Below are 20,738 nucleotides of genomic sequence, written 5' to 3'. Positions count from 1 at the left end.
CATGTAATCATGTTGCACTAAGTGCTATTATTTGGAGTGTATGTTGCATTTAGTGCAGTGTAATTATGTAGCATATAATTATGTGGTATCTATCGTGACACCCCAAAGCGGACTCCATCTATGCATGCACCCAGGATCTGGGGACAACACCCTTAATTCTGCTCGAGTTTAGCATAGTGCTGAACACAAGTCACCTTAAAAAATAACACTACATCACAATGCAGTAACAATAGACTTCTGTTCCCTGAACCCAGACACCCCTCCGATCACTCATGGACTTTCCTTTACCTTTGCCCGTGTATAGTGCTCAGCTGCCTTTAGGGTAGGTTTGCGCTCTACAGATACCACATATGTACATAAATATTGAACCAAAGCCAATCAGGGAGGTTCAGTGCTAAATATGTCAGACAATGAGTGCATTTCACTTGTGCGAGCAGTGTGCGCAGCCTCTCGTCGGGTGGATGGGGTGACCAATTCTCTGTGTTGTTGGGTTTATTTAATTTACTGAACTGACAGTGTTCTTACAGAATACTAACGCTGGTGTGTGACTCCTTCTGCGGCACAGTGACTGAATCGAATCATTTGACTCGATTTACAGTGAATTCAAACCAAATGCGTCTAATTAGTAAACGTGAGAACTAGAGAGAGAGGGGGGCTTAGTTCGAATAAAGGACAAGAGATGGGAAGAGGTAATAGAACATTATAAGGAACACAGAAGAGCAGGTTTAAGGAACAGGGTGGAAGAAAGGGTGAAACCGGGGTAAGAAAGATTGCCCCTTGAGCATCAGTTTCAGGAGCAAACTCAGAACTTTTAGAAGCTGCAGCGTCCCGCGAGTGGTGCGCACGCTCGTGTGAAATCTGACACAAAACAGATGGCACACTGCGCGCCGCTGCTCGTAACCGCAAGCCGTAGGCCTTTTCACACGCTTCCAGAGCGATTCCAAGAGGTCGTTTTCCTAGAGCAGCGCATGCGCACATGGTTTCAAAGGTCAACGCACATCCACTGGTTAATGGTTGACAGGGTACCAGTGGATAGTTTAAAAACCAACAGCGTCAGTCCCAAAACCGGGAGTGATCCAGTAAGATAACTCCTACATTTATTACCCTTTGCCCATCACTGTTTGATACTTTAATTTAAGTAGGGAACAACATGAGATATCCCTGAACATAATGGTGCATATTACTCTGAAGATCAAACAAGCTGTGAAGGCGTGCTTGAAGCAACTTTTTCTGTCACACTCTACTGACTTTGAAAATAGTGAATAAGAAACACCTTAAGTCAAACTCTAGGACGAAAGCAAAGGGTGTGACTGGCACCAGAATTTTAGCTAAAAAGAGAAAGGAATAAAGCACATTAGCTGCCACCAGGGCCTGATCTCATTCCATGCTCTAGGCTTATGGGCAACATCAGAGGAAGAAGGTCCGAAATACTTGATGGCCTAATGATGCCCGGACAATCACTTCCAAGTTTGTCAATCCAGCAAGCAGGACAGGAGGAAAGGGCAAGCAAAAATCACCCTCCACCAGCCAAAGTGATAATCCCCATGTAGGTAAGGGAACATTTGTAAAAGAATGATTGGCCACCAGAGGATGAAAGCCGACTCACTGTTCTGCCCCATTTCCATTCACAGAAGGCTGCGGATAGCCTCTTCCACATCAGCACTTCAGCCACTGTCCTGTTGTGTTTGTTTTCTTACGAAACTCTGGCTCAGGTTGCCCTTTTAGTGAATTACATTTCAAAAGGTTCAGCTATTTATTTAGCACGCTATAAAAAACCACTAATAAAGTAAAAATCGGTATCAACCAAATACTCCCTTACAATGTATCCCTACACTTCAAATATAAAATTTTAATGGATTTAAAGTACAGAAAAGTGAAAGTTGTAGATGTTTGAAGTGTGGCAATTTCCTTTTTAGGTCTCACTTACCAGACATTGCTGTTGCGAGTCTATTGCGAGTGTGCGCGTGCGCTGGTGTGAAAACTGACACAAAACAGCTAGCATACTGCACGTCGCCGCTTGTGCCCGCAATCCGTAGGCCTTTTCTCACGCACAAGCGTGTGAAAAGTCAACAGCAATTCCAAAAGGTACGTTTTCCTAGAGCAGCGCATGGGCTGCTCTAGGCTTGACCTAAAAATGGTGCCCACACGTAGGCGGTGAGGGAAACCTAGATGCTGGAAGTGATAGCCAATCCTCAAATAAGTAATCTAGGAGTGACCTACAGAAGACAGGGTCGGAAATCCCGTACACTAATAGGTTTCTACCACTGGTGGAGTTGCTGGAGGAGGACACCGAAACGGGGCCTAGGTGTCAACCACCTCATCAAACACAGCATTCCGAGACATGTATCCTAGAACCAGATTGTAGATCTGCCAATGTTCCCCAAGAAATACTTAGCCTCATTAATACTCTCAGGCTAGAGGTCGAGGATATGAGAACCATGCTTGAGGGTCTTACTTCCCTGGTAAATCAGCTATTGAATAAGGAGCCTTCCTGTCCCTCTCGGCCTGTACCCAGTGACTCTACATCTCATCAGGTGGTTTATCCAGAGTGGGAGATACCCACTGTAGATAAGGCTCCCAAGTTGGCATTTTTTTGCAAGCTAGCCCCCCGCAGCCATACCACGTATAGTGGTTCCAGCACCCTCCAGGACCGAGTAATTAGCTTTGTAATTCACGAAGGCATCTCAAGGGCTTCCAGACTTACCTCCCGAACCCAATCACTAGATTGTATTGAGCTTACACTGAGTGAGGTTGATGTTGGAGAAAATCTTCTTTCCCTGGAATATCGTACTTGTCCCCAGAGGGTTCCTCGATCCAATTCAGACGGTTCTTACCAAGCAGTGCGTGCCACCAAACACTGGAAAATACACTGCCTGGGTTTAGAGGCTTTTCCTCTCTTGAGGCTAATGATTGACTGCTTTGTAATACACAGAACAAACTAGATGGTCTTTTTGCTCCCCATATGATTAAAGAATCCCCTCTCTTACCCTTAGCTGGTACTTAACTTCCTTGTCTTCATCCAGGAAGGGAGGCTACTGCCTCTCGGGAAGCACCCTCCTTAACCTAGGAGTATCGGGCCCAAATGATGTACTTATTGATGTTACAAGCGGACAGCGGCTACATTCACCTGCTACCCATGGGATATCCATGTTATCCTGGAATGTAGCTGGATTGAAGACGAAGACCGTCTCCCCTGATTGGTTCGCTTTTATTGATCAGTTTGATGTCTGTTGTTTTCAAGAAACCTGGGCAATAGACCCCCTATACTGCTTAGGTTACTTAAATGTCTATACCCCTGTAACATGTGGGGGTAAGGGTCGACCCTCAGGGGGATTGGTAATCTGGGTGCGCCAAGCTGGCGGTTTTAATATGGAGGTCCTTAAAACACAGAGTAATGATATCGGTGCGATCAGGTTGAAGTGGGGCCAACAAGGGGTTGTGGACGTTTCTAACATTTATGCCAGGGGCTCAAAGGGGAAGAAGTCGGACGTTATAGCGGTTTTGGACGACTTATTAGATCTACACTCCTGTGGTTCAAACATTCTGATCGCGGGGGATTTTAATGTGACTTTTGAGCCCCTCACTCTTGAACATTGTTGTAGGAAGGTGTCATCTGACTGCATGGTTGCCCCCACTTTTTTCCTGCTGTTTTGCTGGTTTTCGACTTAGTTTGGCTGGGATCCTGCTATTCAGGACCCCAGCCTATCTGCTTTGTCCCTAAAATGGATTCCATGTACAATAGGTACACTCCAGTTTGGTTACTGGGGTACCCTTGTGAGTCCCTAGTATATGGTACAATAGGTACTAAGGGCATAGGTACCCCAGAGGCCTACCAGGGGGTGCAGCATGCATTATGCCACCCCTGGGAAGCCTTCCAAAAGTACACCACAGGACTGGTGGCGTAGCCTGGGTAAGGTGGTGCATGCACCACCTTACCCAGGCTGCGTAGATATAGGTTACCTATATCTACCTTAAATCACTTCACATAGAGACCTATCAGTCACTCCTATGGCAGGCCTTATCAATCCTGAAGGCAGGGTGCTTGATTTCATGTGAGAGGGTGCCTATGCATGAGCAGAGACCCTCTGTAGCCTCAGAACCTATTCTCTGGGGCTGTTCTGTGATGCAGCCTGACCATATACTCTTAAGTGAATTATATCCTCGCTGTAAATGCTAACTTTGGGATGGCTGCACGGAAACATGTTGTGTTTGGTGTCAAACACTTTGGTATCCTACCCCCCCGCCAGTCCTGGCAGCGGGGGTAGAATTCCACCCTTTTAGAGGGAGAGACATGTACACACCGGTCTACCCGATAACCAGTTTGAAGAGCCCTGGCATTACAAAATGGATGCTGCAGCCACAGACACAAGTCTGGCCTCCTGCTGCTGACCGAAATTCCGGCAGGGGAGGCCTGGATAATAGGTTTCCTGTCACAGGGAGGTGTAGCCACCTCCCAGACAGGCCTTAGGGAATTAGGGCTTGGTGGGTGCACTCCAGGATTGCTTTGAAGTCTGCACTGGGGGCACATTTGGTGTCCCTGTGCATAGTCCAGTTCAAACCGGTTGCACGGGGCTACGAGCCCCTGCTCTGGCAAGAAACTGGACAAAGGAAATGGGTGTAGCCACCCCTCTTACCAAACCCTCCCTTAGGTGGGTCACTAGAGTTAGTCCAACCCCTTTCTTATGTATAAGTAAGGAACCCCTGGCAACAGGACTTTAGATATCCCTGGACGAAACTCTGCAACTGAATCCTGGAACTTCAACACTCTACTCAAGACTAGAGGACTGAAGAAATCCCTCTTGGGGTCAAGGAGTGACTCCCCTGCTTGGCAGGCACCAACGAAGCATTTGCCGGTCTGCATCTCCGAAGCTCCCGACGGACTCCAAAGTATCTGCAGCCCAGGAAGAGGATTTCCAGACTTCTCAGAGGTTGACCCGAGTCCCCAGCAAAGCTGCGACCTGCAACCCTCATGAGTGACGTGGATCCGGAACGCCTAGACACCGTGCACATTTGCAAGTGCATTGACTTCTCGACATCTCTTGAAGTTGTGCTTTAGGTTACTTGTAGCCCTAGCCCCGAGCACCATCTGCACTGAAGATTGTGGGCCCACATTCCAAGAGTGTTCCGTGGGCCCGATTCTTGCATTTCCACTCGAGGCTCCTTTGCGATCCCTAGTCCATTGACTGGTGGGTCCCTGTGAAGTCAACTCTGATTTTCCTTAGGCTTCTCTGATTGCTTTAGAAGTGCCCTGACTCCCCACCAAGTGGTGAGTCCCTTGGACCTTGCTGGCCCGCACCGAAGTATCTTTCTCCTTTCTGCGTGCGTTGCTGTTGCCACGGCTTGTTGGGTCCAATCCGGACAACGATACCGCAGCACTCGACATCCTTCATGGGACATCACAAATCTAGCTCTTGGTTGTCGTTGACGCCGCCTGGTCCTCGTGGCTGAAGAGTCAAGCTTCACCTCCTTCACCTGAAATCACCCAACATCGGTGGGTATCTGCCTATCTTGCCCCTGGTCACTGTCTAGTGACCCACTCTGTCCCCTCTGCTTTCAGGTTCTTCTCATCTACGATCCAGGCTTGGATCACTGCGGACACTTTCCACTTCGACTGCAGTAGCACTTTGCAGCAGATCGCCATTGGAAACAGCGACGATTCCCGACACCTAAAGATACCTATGCACCCGGCTTCCCTGGGTGAGGTAACTCGAGTACTCCATTGCTCCTGTGGGTGTTGGCTCTAGAACCCCTTAAGTCTAAAGGGGTTTGCTCAAAGTCCTCCTCTAAGTGTCCCTTTTCTTTAAATTTCCAACCGTGACATTCCCCATTGAAGTTAACGGCGATCCGTGGCTGTGTTCAGACACTGCACGTGTCCCCTGTGGGTCCCCTGCGTCACTACCTTGGGTGGTTCCTGGAGGCCCCAGCACTTCTACAGGCTTTAGGACTTGTGTCTATCAAAAGTTGTGGTTCTTATACCACTTTATTGATATATGGTTTGGTGCGCCCCTAGGGCTCAACATATATTGTGTTAATTTACTGTGTGCTATTAAGTTTTCTGTATGTACTTTTGCCTCTAGCCTCATAAAGAGACTAGAGGGATGTGTTTAGAATAAATACATATATTTTATATATATCCCTTGTGTGGTTCTCCTTTCATTTGGTCATTCACGAGATTATCGACTGGTAAAACAAGCTGCTTCACATTCCTCCAAGACTTAGCCTGAAGGCTGCTCTCCATAGCTACCACAAGGATAGCTTTCAATAAAGGTTGTCTGTAACCTATCATCAATAAGGGTCGTTTGGACTGGTGCAAGGTACAAGAATAGTGGACAGAATATGCCAGGCCAACTTCTCACATATTAATTCAAGTCTTGCTAAAGCAGGCACGACAAAGTGCACAGCATTGGCGCCCTTCTTCTTTGTATTTGCAGCAGCGTGCCATGCGCCCTTCCACTTTAATAATGCGTGTCGCTTATTTGAAATGCAGTCCACACAGCACTCGTGGGACGCCGCTTGTTTGTATTTGCATCGCCATGCAGGATTTCTCTTTGGGAGCGGCTGCCGCCCCGCACAGCATCCGTGTCCTGCAAGTGCTGTGTGGGGCGGCGGCTGTTCTTGAAGTGGGAGCGTGCAGGGCCCGCTGCAAATGCAAACAAGCGGGCACCATTGCCCAATTAATGGATAACTTATCCTACGCCTTCGTCAGGACCTTAAGTATTGCTACTGCTCTCCGTCGGTACCTCTGGCGGTTTCAAAAGCCGCCTGGGGCTTTTGGAACCGCCGGAGGTACCGACGGAGAGAGTGGTGCCTCCTATGTCCTGATCCGTGACCAGGTGATGCGAGGTCTTGTCCTCGCAAAAGACGGGAAATTGTTATTTACAGAGGAACTGTTATCCTTATTTACAGGTAAAGAGGTTGTATCAGTTCCAACTCTTTACACATGTTATAAATTGTGTATTTATAACACTCACTTGCAGTAGCAATACTTAAGGTCCTGACGAAGGCATAGGACAAGTTATCCATTATTTGCTGAAACATGTTGACCCTTCACATCTAGACAGTTATTTGTTTAAGACTGTCGTTTTGCACTGTTTTTATGTCTTGATCTCTGAGAGGCACAAATAAATAATGTTGCTTCCCATTGGTCAATTTTAACTCACATCACGTACACACTACTGCACTGCATTCACGATTCCCACATAATCGAGTACTCGCATCTAGAGGTCCAAATACAGTCAGATGTGTTCACCCAGTACTTCATTATCGGTGGACATGACCATACTGTATAGACGAACATAGCCCATGCCAATGCATGTTTTCGCTACATGTTTGTCTTTCCTGGGTCAGTCCTGTGTATCATTTTGAGTGTGCCATTAATGAAGTGAAATCATAACATGTTTGAGGGCAGTGTCCCACTTGTATCTGTGAATTACAACTATAGTCCCTTCCTTATTTCCCCGTCACCATCAAAATAATTTTTGGCATGTCATCTTGTAGTGTTCTTTAGTGTCTTGTGACCGATCCTCTTGACAGAGGCAGATCCAGTATGTCTGTGAGGGTGCTTGTGAACCAGGTGTCCCTCAATGCTTGTGGTTTTTCCTGCCTGTGACTGGAAGCATTTAGCCTGTTGAATTGTGGGATTTGCAGTCCAAACTCTGTAGTTTTTCCTTCTCATTACCCGTGACTATTGGTTTTTCCCTCCAAATGTCTCCTTTGCTCTGTGCTAAAACGTGTATGTTAAACAGTGCACCCACAGTGACCATTTTGTGTTAACAAGTAAGTGAAACCAGCCCCCTTCCCCCATGAGACAGCAATAATCTGCCGTAAGATGTTTAAACTGTGTTTAATAGGGACTGTGCACTTTGTTTTTTGGCCAGGAGAGGGAGTACAGTTTTATACAAATAGTGTTGTTAGAGGACAAGTTTGTTAGGGCCTTACCTGCAGAAGGAGAGGGAGTACAGTTTTATACAAATAGTGTTGTTAGAGTACAAGTTTGTTAGGGCCTTACCTGCAGAAGTCCAAAGTGTGGATTGAGCCTGTCTGTCTCCTAGGAGATTTCTGAATACAGGAGCAGCTTCCAACTCCCTGGCCAGCAAACCTTGTCTGAGGTTGCTGAGACCTTATATAGTCTGATATTGTTTGGTACATTGGACACTGATTGGTCGCTGTATCTGGTGTTTCTATTGGTTTAGGGTTAGTGTCTTCATTGGTTGGGTATTTGAGGGCTCTGATTGGTTTCTGGGTCTGTGATTCAATCAATGTAGGGTTGGAGCTAGTGTTAGGATTTCTATTGGAAGTAGGGACTAGGGCTTCCTGTGTTATTTGTTGTTTGGACTGGGGCTAGGGTTAGGCCTTTAATTGGAAGTAGCGATTAGAGCTTCTGGTGTGATTGGTTCCTGGACTAGGTGTGGGACTAAGAGTAGGGTTAGGCTTTCTATTGAAAATAGGAACTAGGGCTTCCTGTGCCATTTGTTGCTTGGACTAGGGTTGAGACTACTGGTAGGGCTAGGGCCTCTATTGGACGTAGAGATCAGGGTTTTCTAAACTGATTGGGTGCTTGGACTAGGGTCATGATTGGCTGTAAGGTCCTGGTCTCCAATTGGTTCTAGAGTTTAGGGTTAGTGTTGTGATTGGATAGTGTTTGGGCTAGGGTTCCCAATGGCTGAAGGGGTCACCTGACTACTAGGGCTATAAACAGCCAAGGCTTAGGGCATCTCCGCTTGGGAGTCGGAGCTAAGGGTGGAGAGGACATGGGTGAGTGCCTGTTTAAACCTGTTGGAGACTGGCCGGGACCAGTACCAGGAATGCTGGCCATTCATTAATACCCACCCTACGTATTTGTCACTCAGTATATATACATTTATTTTCACTATAGATATGTGCCTATCTTTGTGTATTGCTTTGTATAAACATGTACAATACTTATGTTATAAAACAACAAAAAAGACAAAAATCATCTTTGGTCTACATGTACTTGCTTCCATTGTGCATCTATGTACCTCCATGTACTTGGATCTATGTGTCTGTTACTTTTCTCCTTAAAAAGCATATCCACTGCACTACCCTATTTCTCATCCTGTACCTCTATCAATATCTTTAATCTGCATATACTTACCTCCTTTATGCATCTATATACTTTCAATTTACTTATGTATCTATATATTTATCACTTTCTTCTAATTTAGCATATCCAATGCACTACCCTATTTCTCATCCTGTACCTCTATCAATATCTTTAATCTGCATATACTTACCTCCATTATGCATCTATTTACTGTCAATTTACTTATGGATCTATACATTTATCACTTTCTTCTAATTTAGCATTTCCAATGCACTACCCTATTTCTCAGCCTATACTTCTCTCAATATATCTTCTAGCCCAACATTTTGACTCATCTCAAACTTCTTTCTACTACTCTTTCCAATTCACTACCCTATGTCTCACCCTATACATCTATCAATATATCCTCTACACCCACTCTCTTTTATCCCAACCCCCATACCACTACTATGTTTCACAAAATAATCCTCTCTCCTACTCTATCCCACCTTGCATCAACAGACAACTCTTTTACTATACCGATCCCCCAAAAGAAACCTTTCTAAACTCTCCGCTCTGACTCTTCCCCTCCAAAAACACTTTTTACTCATCCAAAAGCCTCCTCCTACTGCTATGACCTAAAAAAAGAAATCCTTCACTCTTCCATCCCTCCAGTATCCTTTTCAATCAAAATAACAGACTAACATGTTCACTTCTCTAATTCCATATTCCATTATATTAATTCACCTCTAATCCTTTATGGGTTCCAGAGTAGCGTGCTACTGGCCATCAAAGTGTTTCAACACCTCATCAGGCTTACAAGCGCTATATAAATGCAAACCTTTTTTTCTTTTTTACCTCTCCCCAACCCTTCTCATTCCAAATAACTGACTAACATATCCACCACTAAAAATTACTTCATATTTCACTATACTAATTCAACACTAATCCTTTATGGGTTCCTGAGTAGCCTGCTACTCGCCAGAAAAGCGATTTAACACCCCATCAGGGGTAACAGGCACTATATGAATGCAACCCTTTCTTTCCCTTCTATCCCTCCGCTATCCTTCGCACTCCAAATAACTGACTAATATCCAACACTCAAATTACTTTCATATTTCACCATACTAATTCAGCACTAATCCTTTATGGGTTTCCGGAATAGCATGCTACCAGCCAAAAAAAGCGCTTCCTGGGTTAGAAGTGCTATATAAATACAAACCTTCTTTCCTCTTCTATCCTTCTGCTATCCTTCCGAATCCAAATTACTGACTAACATATCCACCACTTAAAAGTTACTTGCATGTTTTACTATACTAATTCAACACTAATCCTCAATAGGTCCCGGAGTAGCTTGCTACTTGCCGAAAAAGCGCTTCGACGCCTCGTCAGGGGTAGTAAGCGCTATACAAATGCAATTACAATAAAATATAATACAATATTGTGATTTTATTGCAGATGCTGATGAGCAATGGGGGATCTTAAAGTTAGAACTGCCACCAATTAAAAAATGGTCTGACGTGGCAATCCAAATCAATGCCACTTGTCTAGAGAAGGGACCACGGGCGGCGAATGTCAGATCCACATCCGATAGGCATGGAGCAAATACTTTCAACAATGGCAATTGTGCCATTAGCATAGACTACTTATTAATCAATCTGCGACTGTGGCATCCCTTAAGGGATATGGTAGTAAGAGAGCGGCCAGAGAGTGACCACAACCCCCTGTGTGCAACTCTTGATTTGTTACCACAACGGGAACACACGCGATCAGAGAGTAATTTGCTCACAAGGATGTGGTTCCATCAAACGACATGAGACGCCTAAAATGGGCAAATATACTCGAGCACCCCGAAGCTTTAGCTTCAATATCCCTAGACGTTGAAGGGGCGATTTCAGAGTTGGAAGTATGCATGCTAAACTCAGCTGCTCTTGACCCGGTGATCGGTACCCATGTTAGTTTTTTTGCCAAGCTACGCACTTATTTCATTAGATGCCATAAGGCTAAGGGAGTCTATCCTAGGAAAGGCCCTAAGTGGTTCAATATGGAATGTAAAGAGGTGCGTAGACAACTAGGAGCTGCAATTAAAGAGTGAAATCCCAGTGCTGTACAGCAACTAAGGTATATTTACCGAAGAGCACAAGTTAAGGCAAAAAAATCCTGGGATAAGGATAGATGGCAGGAACTCAAATTAGCATGCGTAAACAAAAATCCCAACAGTTTTGGAACATAGTTAAGTGGGACAGGGGTGGTCTGCCAACCCAGCCGCAAAACCACTTTTCACAGGAGCATTGGGTCACTCACTTTAAACCTCAATATGCACGTAGCTCAGGGGAAGGGACGGAAGAGAAGCCCCCGTGCCGGTACTAAACAGGCACAGTTTTTGAAGATGCTGAAGTTAGTCTGGCCTTGGGGGCAGTAACAGGAGGTAAAGCACCGGGCCCAGACGGCATTCTGCCGGACATATTTCTGTATGAAAAATCTAAATGGTGCCACTACAACGCGATGGTGGCTAACGCTATTGCGCAGGGTGCCCCAGTTACTGAGTCGTGGAAAGGGGCAGAGATTATCCCCGTTTTTAAAAAGGGGGATAAATCCCTGCCAGGAAACTACGGGCTTATCAGCCTGAGAGACTCACTCCAAAAGATAATTCTGCATCTAGTTTTGAACAAACTGCAGGAATGGGTGGGAGAGACAGATAGCGTATCTCCTCTACAGGCAGGCTTTAGGGCGTGTAATAGTACCATTGATCAGGAATTTTGTTTTATTATGCTCTACTGGAAGACTGTGGTCTTGAACAAGGGTAGTCTTTATGCTGCCTTTGTGGATCTTAAATCGGCTGCATGCTGAGGTGCAACGGAGGGCAAGAACAAGAAGGTTGGGCTTGGATGTGTCCCAGAGTAATTACCAGTGGCAGAGATGAACTCAAACGTTCCACCCATCATTTTCCGTATTCATAAATATGCCAGGTGTGCCCAGATGTGGGTCCCATGCTCGCTGCAATGCTGGAATCAAGCCGCACCCTACAGTCAGAGCCCAGATGTGGGTCCTGGGCTCGCTGCACCACTGGAATGAAGCCGCGCCCTACAGTAAGGACCCAGATGTGGGTTCAGTGCTCACTGCACCGCTGGAATCAAGCCGCACCATACAGTCAAGGCCCAGATGTTGGTCCCATGCTCACTGCACCACTGGAATGAAGCCGCACCCTACAGTCAAGGCCCAGATAGGCTGAAACCGGTCTTGGGTTGCTTCTGTTCCGGTTCAGAAAGGATCTGGATTGGCTCTTCAGGCTGGACTGCTTCTATTGGAAGGAGTCTAAAGCTGATTTGCATATGTCTGCTTCCTGTTTGAGGTGGCATTGTGGGCCAACACCAATTGATCTCCCTCTCAGGCTTGGCCTGGGGAGGACCTGGACCACAGCCGGAGTCTAGTGAGGATGAGGATGTGATAAGTGCCTGGTATGGACCAGATACAAGAAAGTGAGCAACCCAGATTACCCTTGAGGGCTTGGGTAATTAAATGAAAAGGTAAGAGTGCCTTCAAGGGAATTCGTTTAGACAGATTTTTACACTTTCAGTGTGACTTGCAAGAATCAATGAATAATCCTCATCAGAATTCAATTCAACTGAATAAAATCAAACAAACATAACTACATAAATGACAAACATAAACACAAGCCAGGTGTATAGAGAAAGAAGTTTATCAAAAATTTAAAACAATTCATCTGGTATACAGAAAGTAACATAGGACTGCAGGTTGACACTTAGTATATGCACAAGCAACTCAACAGAACCTATTAACGCCTATCCCAAAAGCTTAATGAAGAAACAAAAAGGATGAAGCGGAGGTCGACGTTTCGGTCTCCTACAGAATACTTGGCGAGACCATCTTCAGGACTGATGACACTTTAAATCTGTATATTACAAAGTGTAATCTGAAACAGAAATGTTTTCAGTTACCAAACTTATCGAATTGATCTTTTTACTAACACCTTAGCTTGTACAGCTACATTTATAACAACATAAAAGAACAGTATTACACAAAACATATTTACAAAAAACATATTAGACATCCAAGGAGAGAATTAATTTTTCAATTACATTCTTGATAGCGATCTCCATTTGTGTGGCATACAGAAACCTGTCTATACACTCATCACTTAAACGCAAATAACTACTGAATCAAATTATGACATCAGCTTAAATGCATATTGTGCTACCATCAATTTCAAATTATGAGGCAGTATGTAGACTAACTTTATACAGAGCAATATTCTCTTTACTGATGCCTACAGGCAAAACACTTAAAGCCCCTTGTGGATGTTTCAAAAAGGCCACCGCAGAAAACATGCGACCTAGCTTTATTTAAACCTTATTTTTAATGTTAGAGGGACAAGAAAGAATCTGGGCTGTGCAAGTGAAACAAGGCTAAATGCTCTATATACAAAATAACTTACAGCGAGTATTGTAACAGTTGCAAATTGAATTTGGGCAACAAGATCACGTCACGTCCTTAAGTTGTGGACATGGGTACTTCGGCGGGTTTATTAATATCAACCAATCTGAGGAGATATAATACAACCTTTTAGTTTAAATGCCTCATACTACTATGGAAACCAAGTTAAAATACCTCGACTGAATTACCTTTCACTTTTGGTGAACTCGTGAATGCAGGGTACCGCTTTCACTGAAACGTCAGTCAGACGGCAATTCAGGAGAATAAATCTGATTGACAACAAAACACATTGTTTGTATTGTGGCCTTTCTAAATCTAAATAAAATTGATTTACAGAGTATAGTTGAGCGCTTACCAAAAAGAAAAGGTCCTTTGATCAGATGTTAGCTTAAATCAACTTCAGGTATCTTCCGTAAATGCTACAAAAAATAAACTCACTATTAGAACTCATTCTACACGTGTGTTACAGTGTTTTTCTTCAAGAGAAGAACGGAGCTCTAGCTCAGGTTATCGACTTACCGATAGCGTTCTAACCGAGGTCCACAAGACGGGGATCCTGTTTCTATCGAATAGGCGGAAACACCTCATACCTATTGCGCTTCCATTTAAAGGGCCGTTTGGATATCGAGATAGGACTGCGCCAATGGGCGCCATCTTTGAACGGGTTTTAGCCGCCCATGTTTAAAGGTGGATAGAAATCGGCAATAAGCCTATATTGTATTGTAGACCGCGAATGCCACATAGACAAAGTAAAAGAATGGTGGCGACAAAGAGAATGAAATGTCGACGCTTCTGAAATGGTCAGATTGAAACATCCTTTTATACTAACAGTGATTGTAAGCAAACATCGAAACAGATACATATTTCATTTGTAGCTTAGTGCATTTCTTCAAAAAATCAGAAATTATACTTTTTCAGAAAATCACATAAAGTTTTACAGTTCAAGGGTGCTTAATAAAAACTCATTCTATACAGTGAATCTTGTAGCTATGAGGGCGACAGTTCTAGTCATAATACTGCTCCATAGTTGACCTTCTAAGCAGTTTTAACAGCACAGATTAAGAATATTTTCAGAAAATGACATTACGCTAAACATGCTAACGCATGCCATTTAATTACCTCCAACACCCACCCAAATAGTGTAGCAAACACGGGATTTCCAGGCTAAAACTTTCTCTAATTGCAACACTGCTAACGTGGTGTACTGTATTCAATGCCCGTGTTTGCTACACTATTTGGGTAAAACCATTCAACCCATCAAAAAACGTATCTTGCAGCACCAGTCCAGAATTAGGTGTAGAAAAGAAAATGCACCTTTGGTGGAACACTACCTACAACTGGGTCACAAAGAAACGGATATGACTTGGTGGGTGTTGGAGGTAATTAAACCTAATAAAAGACAGAACAACATCGACAAAGTCCTCTCTTTAAGAGAAGGCAAACTTATCTGTTTAACTGACACTGTTAAGAGAGGATTACATTCAGCCACTGAATGGCATGCGTTAGCATGTTTAGCGTAATGTCATTTTCTGAAAATATTCTTAATCTGTGCTGTTAAAACTGCTTAGAAGGTCAACTATGGAGCAGTATTATGACTAGAACTGTCGTCCTCATAGCTACAAGATTCACTGTATAGAATGAGTTTTTATTAAGCACCCTTGAACTGTAAAACTTTATGTGATTATCTGAAAAAGTATAATTTCTGATTTTTTGAAGAAATGCACTAAGCTACAAATGAAATATGTATCTCTTTCGATGTTTGCTTACAATCACTGTTAGTATAAAAGGATGTTTCAATCTGACCATTTCAGAAGCGTCGACATTTCATTCTCTTTGTCGCCACCATTCTTTTACTTTGTCTATGTGGCTTTTCGCGGTCTATAATACAATATAGGCTTATTGCCGATTTCTATCCACCTTTAAACATGGGCGGCTAAAACCCGTTCAAAGATGGCGCCCATTGGCGCAGTCCTATCTCGATATCCAAACGGCCCTTTAAATGGAAGCGCAATAGGTATGAGGCGTTTCCGCCTATTCGATAGAAACAGGATCCCCGTCTTGTGGACCTCCGTTAGAACGCTATCGGTAAGTCGATAACCTGAGCTAGAGCTCCGTTCTTCTCTTGAAGAAAAACACTGTAACACACGTGTAGAATGAGTTCTAATAGTGAGTTTATTTTTTGTAGCATTTACGGAAGCTACCTGAAGTTGATTTAAGCTAACGTCTGATCAAAGGACCTTTTCTTTTTGGTAAGCGCTCAACTATACTCTGTAAATCAATTTTATTTAGATTTAGACAGGCCACAATACAAACAATGTGTTTTGTTGTCAATCAGATTTATTCTCCTGAATTGCCGTCTGACTGACGTTTCAGTGAAAGCGGTACCCTGCATTCACGAGTTCACCAAAAGTGAAAGGTAATTCAGTCGAGGTATTTTAACTTGGTTTCCATAGTAGTATGAGGCATTTAAACTAAAAGGTTGTATTATATCTCCTCAGATTGGTTGATATTAATAAACCCGCCGAAGTACCCATGTCCACAACTTAAGGACGTGACGTGATCTTGTTGCCCAAATTCAATTTGCAACTGTTACAATACTCGCTGTAAGTTATTTTGTATATAGAGCATTTAGCCTTGTTTCACTTGCACAGCCCAGATTCTTTCTTGTCCCTCTAACATTAAAAATAAGGTTTAAATAAAGCTAGGTCGCATGTTTTCTGCGGTGGCCTTTTTGAAACATCCACAAGGGGCTTTAAGTGTTTTACCTGTAGGCATCAGTAAAGAGAATATTGCTCTGTATAAAGTTAGTCTACATACTGCCTCATAATTTGAAATTGATGGTAGCACAATATGCATTTAAGCTGATGTCATAATTTGATTCAGTAGTTATTTGCGTTTAAGTGATGAGTGTATAGACAGGTTTCTGTATGCCACACAAATGGAGATCGCTATCAAGAATGTAATTGAAAAATTAATTCTCTCCTTGGATGTCTAATATGTTTTTTGTAAATATGTTTTGTGTAATACTGTTCTTTTATGTTGTTATAAATGTAGCTGTACAAGCTAAGGTGTTAGTAAAAAGATCAATTCGATAAGTTTGGTAACTGAAAACATTTCTGTTTCAGATTACACTTTGTAATATACAGATTTAAAGTGTCATCAGTCCTGAAGATGGTCTCGCCAAGTATTCTGTAGGAGACCGAAACGTCGACCTCCGCTTCATCCTTTTTGTTTCTTCATTAAGCTTTTGGGATAGGCGTTAATAGGTTCTGTTGAGTTGCTTGTGCATATACTAAGTGTCAACCTGCAGTCCTATGTTACTTTCTGTATACCAGATGAATTGTTTTAAATTTTTGATAAACTTCTTTCTCTATACACCTGGCTTGTGTTTATGTTTGTCATTTATGTAGTTATGTTTGTTTGATTTTATTCAGTTGAATTGAATTCTGATGAGGATTATTCATTGATTCTTGCAAGTCACACTGAAAGTGTAAAAATCTGGTATGGACCATGTGGTAAATAAATAATTAAATACCTGATCTATTTTTCGGAATAATTAATTAACAGATAGCTCAATAAATAAGAGTCAAAATTCGAGGTAGCTGGAGTTTGCAGGTTTTAATACAGCATAAAGGACAGGAACAGGACAACCTGCACGATCTGGGATGGCTAGCTAGCACGGGGGGCAGGATCGGGACAACAGCTAACTTTAATAACAGTGTACAACATATATATACTAAAACAATTGCATTACATTCAGTGTAGTAGGCGTAGCAGTGGGCGGGGTTTGTAGCAGTCGCGAAAGATAAGGCATAAAGTGGGTGTAACAAGAGGCGTGTACATAGACATGTGATGCAAACGTAACGGAGTATGTCATAAATGGGGCGGAAACATGGAGGGGGCTACCTAAGGAGCCGGGACCTCTGACCTAGTGGTGCGCGCAAGCTGGCAATGACGTGTTACTGGGAGGAACTGGGGCTATGACTTCTGCGCTAGAAGGAGAGACTAAAGTCTGGAGAGTCAGAGCGACATGTACCTAAACACTATCTAGTATCTGATGTTTAAAGAACATGTTGATAGAATCCAAAAGTTATCAGGGTAAAGGCTAACAGACTCTAAGACTGGTGCATGCATTATTCTACATGTAGTGCGTGTTGAGGAATATTAAATGACCATTAATACAGTATTTCTCTTACATGGAGACGTAAAAGCTAGACGATGACTGAAACTATTGATGCGATTCAGTAGCTTAGGAATGCAGAGAAGGAGAGCTGGACTGATAACTAGAATCATAACATACTCTTGGCAGACTGGAGGCAGAGCAAGGCCGAGCCGGGCACTGTGAGGCATGAAGTAAGCTAAGGGTCAGGGATACAGGTGGGGGCTGTATCGCTCCTCGGAGAGGGTTCAGAAGACAGGAGCTGAATCTGAGTCCGGGCCCTTTTGAGGCCTAGAAACGGGGACTTTACAATGAAATAACGTGCACACTGAGAAACGTGGCAACGTAACTTTACATAGGCCTGATATTCGTTGTATTCACGAAAACTGGGAACTGGCATACTAGAGATGGACACAACTGTAATTGCGTCTTTAATCGATCATAAGGGATACATATGCATATTAATCATGCACATATAACATAACATGGGGAACACGTAGGCACATATAACATGGCAAAATTTACTTTTCCACATTCCCTCCTTGTGCCCTACGTTTCCATCAGGAAACATCTATATTCATGATACCGTCTATCATTTCATACAGTATCATTTGCTCGTCTCGAATTTTCTTGGAACGGGATCTAGGACGGGACTTGGGACTAGGAATACAAGAGGTAGCACAAATGCCGCAAATCGCAGGGCCACATTGTATACAGAGGCAGCAACTGAATATGATCGCTACTGCAATACCTAGAAATGACAATATTTTCCATCCCCAGGCAGATATGATACTCCAAAACCAACCGGACCATGTCCAGGTGCCTGGATTCTGGTGTAACTGATGGGCAATTTTATGAAGTCTGGTTATAGCTGAATAAACAGACGGCGCGTTATTAGGAATGAAAATGCAGCAACTAGATCCGATGACTCTACATGCTCCTCCTCTATCGGCCAGTATGACGTCAAGAACGAGACGATTTTGGAGCACGACAAATCTCAGAGCAGATTGCTCTTCGGTTAAGTTACCTAGAGCAGAGGCAGTCTCATTCACTACTGCTTCAAGGGTTCTGGTTAACCTACGGATTAGCTTACTATTCTGGATAGGGCCTATAAAAAAGAAGAATCCTTTATTGAAGTCTGTATACTGTTCTAGAGCAGTTTCAGTTTGATCGACAATCGGGGACTCGATCTCCCTTCTATGTCTAATGTGTACTAGATGTGTGTTTCTATGATAATCAGATGGGGCTAGGAAAACTGGTGGCAGTAGGAAGGCAATGTAACAGGTTCCATCCCAATCGAGGGGCAGACGAACATATGCGATCTGACCACAAACAAAATATGAATGACGTGAGGCTTTGAAAATAGATTTCCCACTGTCACTATACTTGACAATAGTAGTACAATCACTATGTCCTACATGTGCGGAACCATTCTTTCGGACACATAATTCGCCTTTGACTGGTAGTACTGAAATAGCAGGTAAATCTGGAGTGGTATCAGACTGAACATTCAGGACCATAAAATTCGAAGAATAATTACCTAAATTATAAACTTCATTTTCTAGATCTAACCCTGTTCTATGGGTGAGACCTTGCTTGTCTGGAAAACATGTACTATTCAGAAGGGACATATCAGTTGAGGATGACGTTAACGTGGACCATGCTCCACACGAACCATTATGTGAAAACGGATAAGGAAAGAGTGGCAGAACTCCCTTCGGTGTCTGGAAAGGGGGGAGACGACCACACACCCAACAATTAGTAGCATTGCTGGTCTGGTGTGAATAATGCAGCATACGGATAAATGTGTTGTTGCGCATAGCAAGACGATAGGATAGTTCGTGAGGAGGCAGATCACTAAACGTGTGCTCTACTGTAGCATTAGAAAACTTATTTACATGAGAAATTGGAAAACATAAATGAAATGCATAACTTGTGCAGGTAACCATCAAACTCAGAAACAATATGAAACTTAGAAAAACGATACATCTGATTGAGTTTTGACTAACTCTCTCACTATGGGGGTCTATCTCATACATGTCAGATACCCGTCTAACCGTTTCACCCGAGGGGGACTTAGACAATTAAACTGGCTGACTTATTTTACTAGACCGGAGCTTACTTTTATACTCCTGCTGCGGAGTTTTCTCTAACAGGGGAGGCTTGGAATCAAAGTCAATAGCGGGACAGTCCTTGAGAATAGGGCAATTTTTAGAATCGGAAGTGTCTGTAGAAGTGTCATTGAACGTTTTAGTTCTTAGTCCATGAAATTTCTTGACGTGAGACAGGTGCACCCAGCCTTTTCTGCCTTCCAACTTCACGGCCGTACGGGTGGTCAGAAGGACTAACTTCGGCTCCTTCCAGCGAGGTTCCAGCGGACTTGAACGATCAAAGTTCCTTATTAAGACCAGATTGCCAGGAAGGATCTCATGTGGCTTGACTTCAGTATTGTCGGGAAATGCAGCGGCAACCTGTGAACGACAAGAGTGTAGGGCAGACATCAAGGAAGCTAGGTAATCTGTCAGCATATTACTGGAAACATCGGTAATACTGCGGGGTCTAGGTGTACCCCACATATTTGGGGGGCGGCCGAATACGACCTCATAAGGGGACAGACCTGATCTGGAATGTGCGACCATGCGCATATAGAATAGGGCGACTGGCAGAGCTACTAGCCAGTCCACACCTTTCTCTTTACCGACTTTGGCGATGCGGATTTTTAGGGTCTGGTTATGTCTCTCTACGAGACCTGCTGCTTCAGGATGGCGTACACAATGGAACTTCCACTGGTACCCTAACAAAAGGGAAACATGCTTCATGAGTTCAGATGAGAATGGCTGGCCGTTGTCTGAATACACGACCCTAGGGAGTCCATAGCGGGGGAAAAATTCACGAACCAACTGCTTGGCAGTGGTCGCGGCTGTGTAATCTGGAACTGGATATGCTTCTGTCCATCTGGACAAAGCGCATACAACTACAAGGACATACTTGAAACCTCGACATCGCTCCATCTGAATGTAATCCATCTGGAGGACCTCAAAAGGGTGGTCAGGAGGCTGAAATCCCCCTTGTTCCACCGGG

The 20,738-nt window shown here is 43.6% G+C and overlaps 1 protein-coding gene across 3 annotated transcripts in view; it reads right to left on the bottom strand.

The window, feature by feature from the left end:
- LOC144805760 (uncharacterized) overlaps positions 1-20,738 on the bottom strand; it is an 84,145-nt gene that overhangs the window by 9,467 nt on the left and 53,940 nt on the right. Inside the window, exon 2 of one of the 3 annotated variants that reach the window (XR_013605594.1) lies at positions 12,774-12,977. The exons of the other annotated variants lie outside the window; for them this stretch is intronic. The gene's annotated coding sequence lies outside the window, so the exon portion shown is untranslated. Of the gene's footprint in view, positions 1-12,773; positions 12,978-20,738 lie in introns of those variants that run through there. 3 annotated transcript variants of the gene reach the window in all.

This window comes from Lissotriton helveticus (assembly GCF_964261635.1).
Source record: "Lissotriton helveticus chromosome 1_1 unlocalized genomic scaffold, aLisHel1.1 SUPER_1_unloc_23, whole genome shotgun sequence".
Taxonomy (NCBI): Eukaryota; Metazoa; Chordata; class Amphibia; order Caudata; family Salamandridae; genus Lissotriton; species Lissotriton helveticus.
Note: the sequence above shows the minus strand (reverse complement) of the source record. Positions and strands in the feature narration are given on the sequence as shown.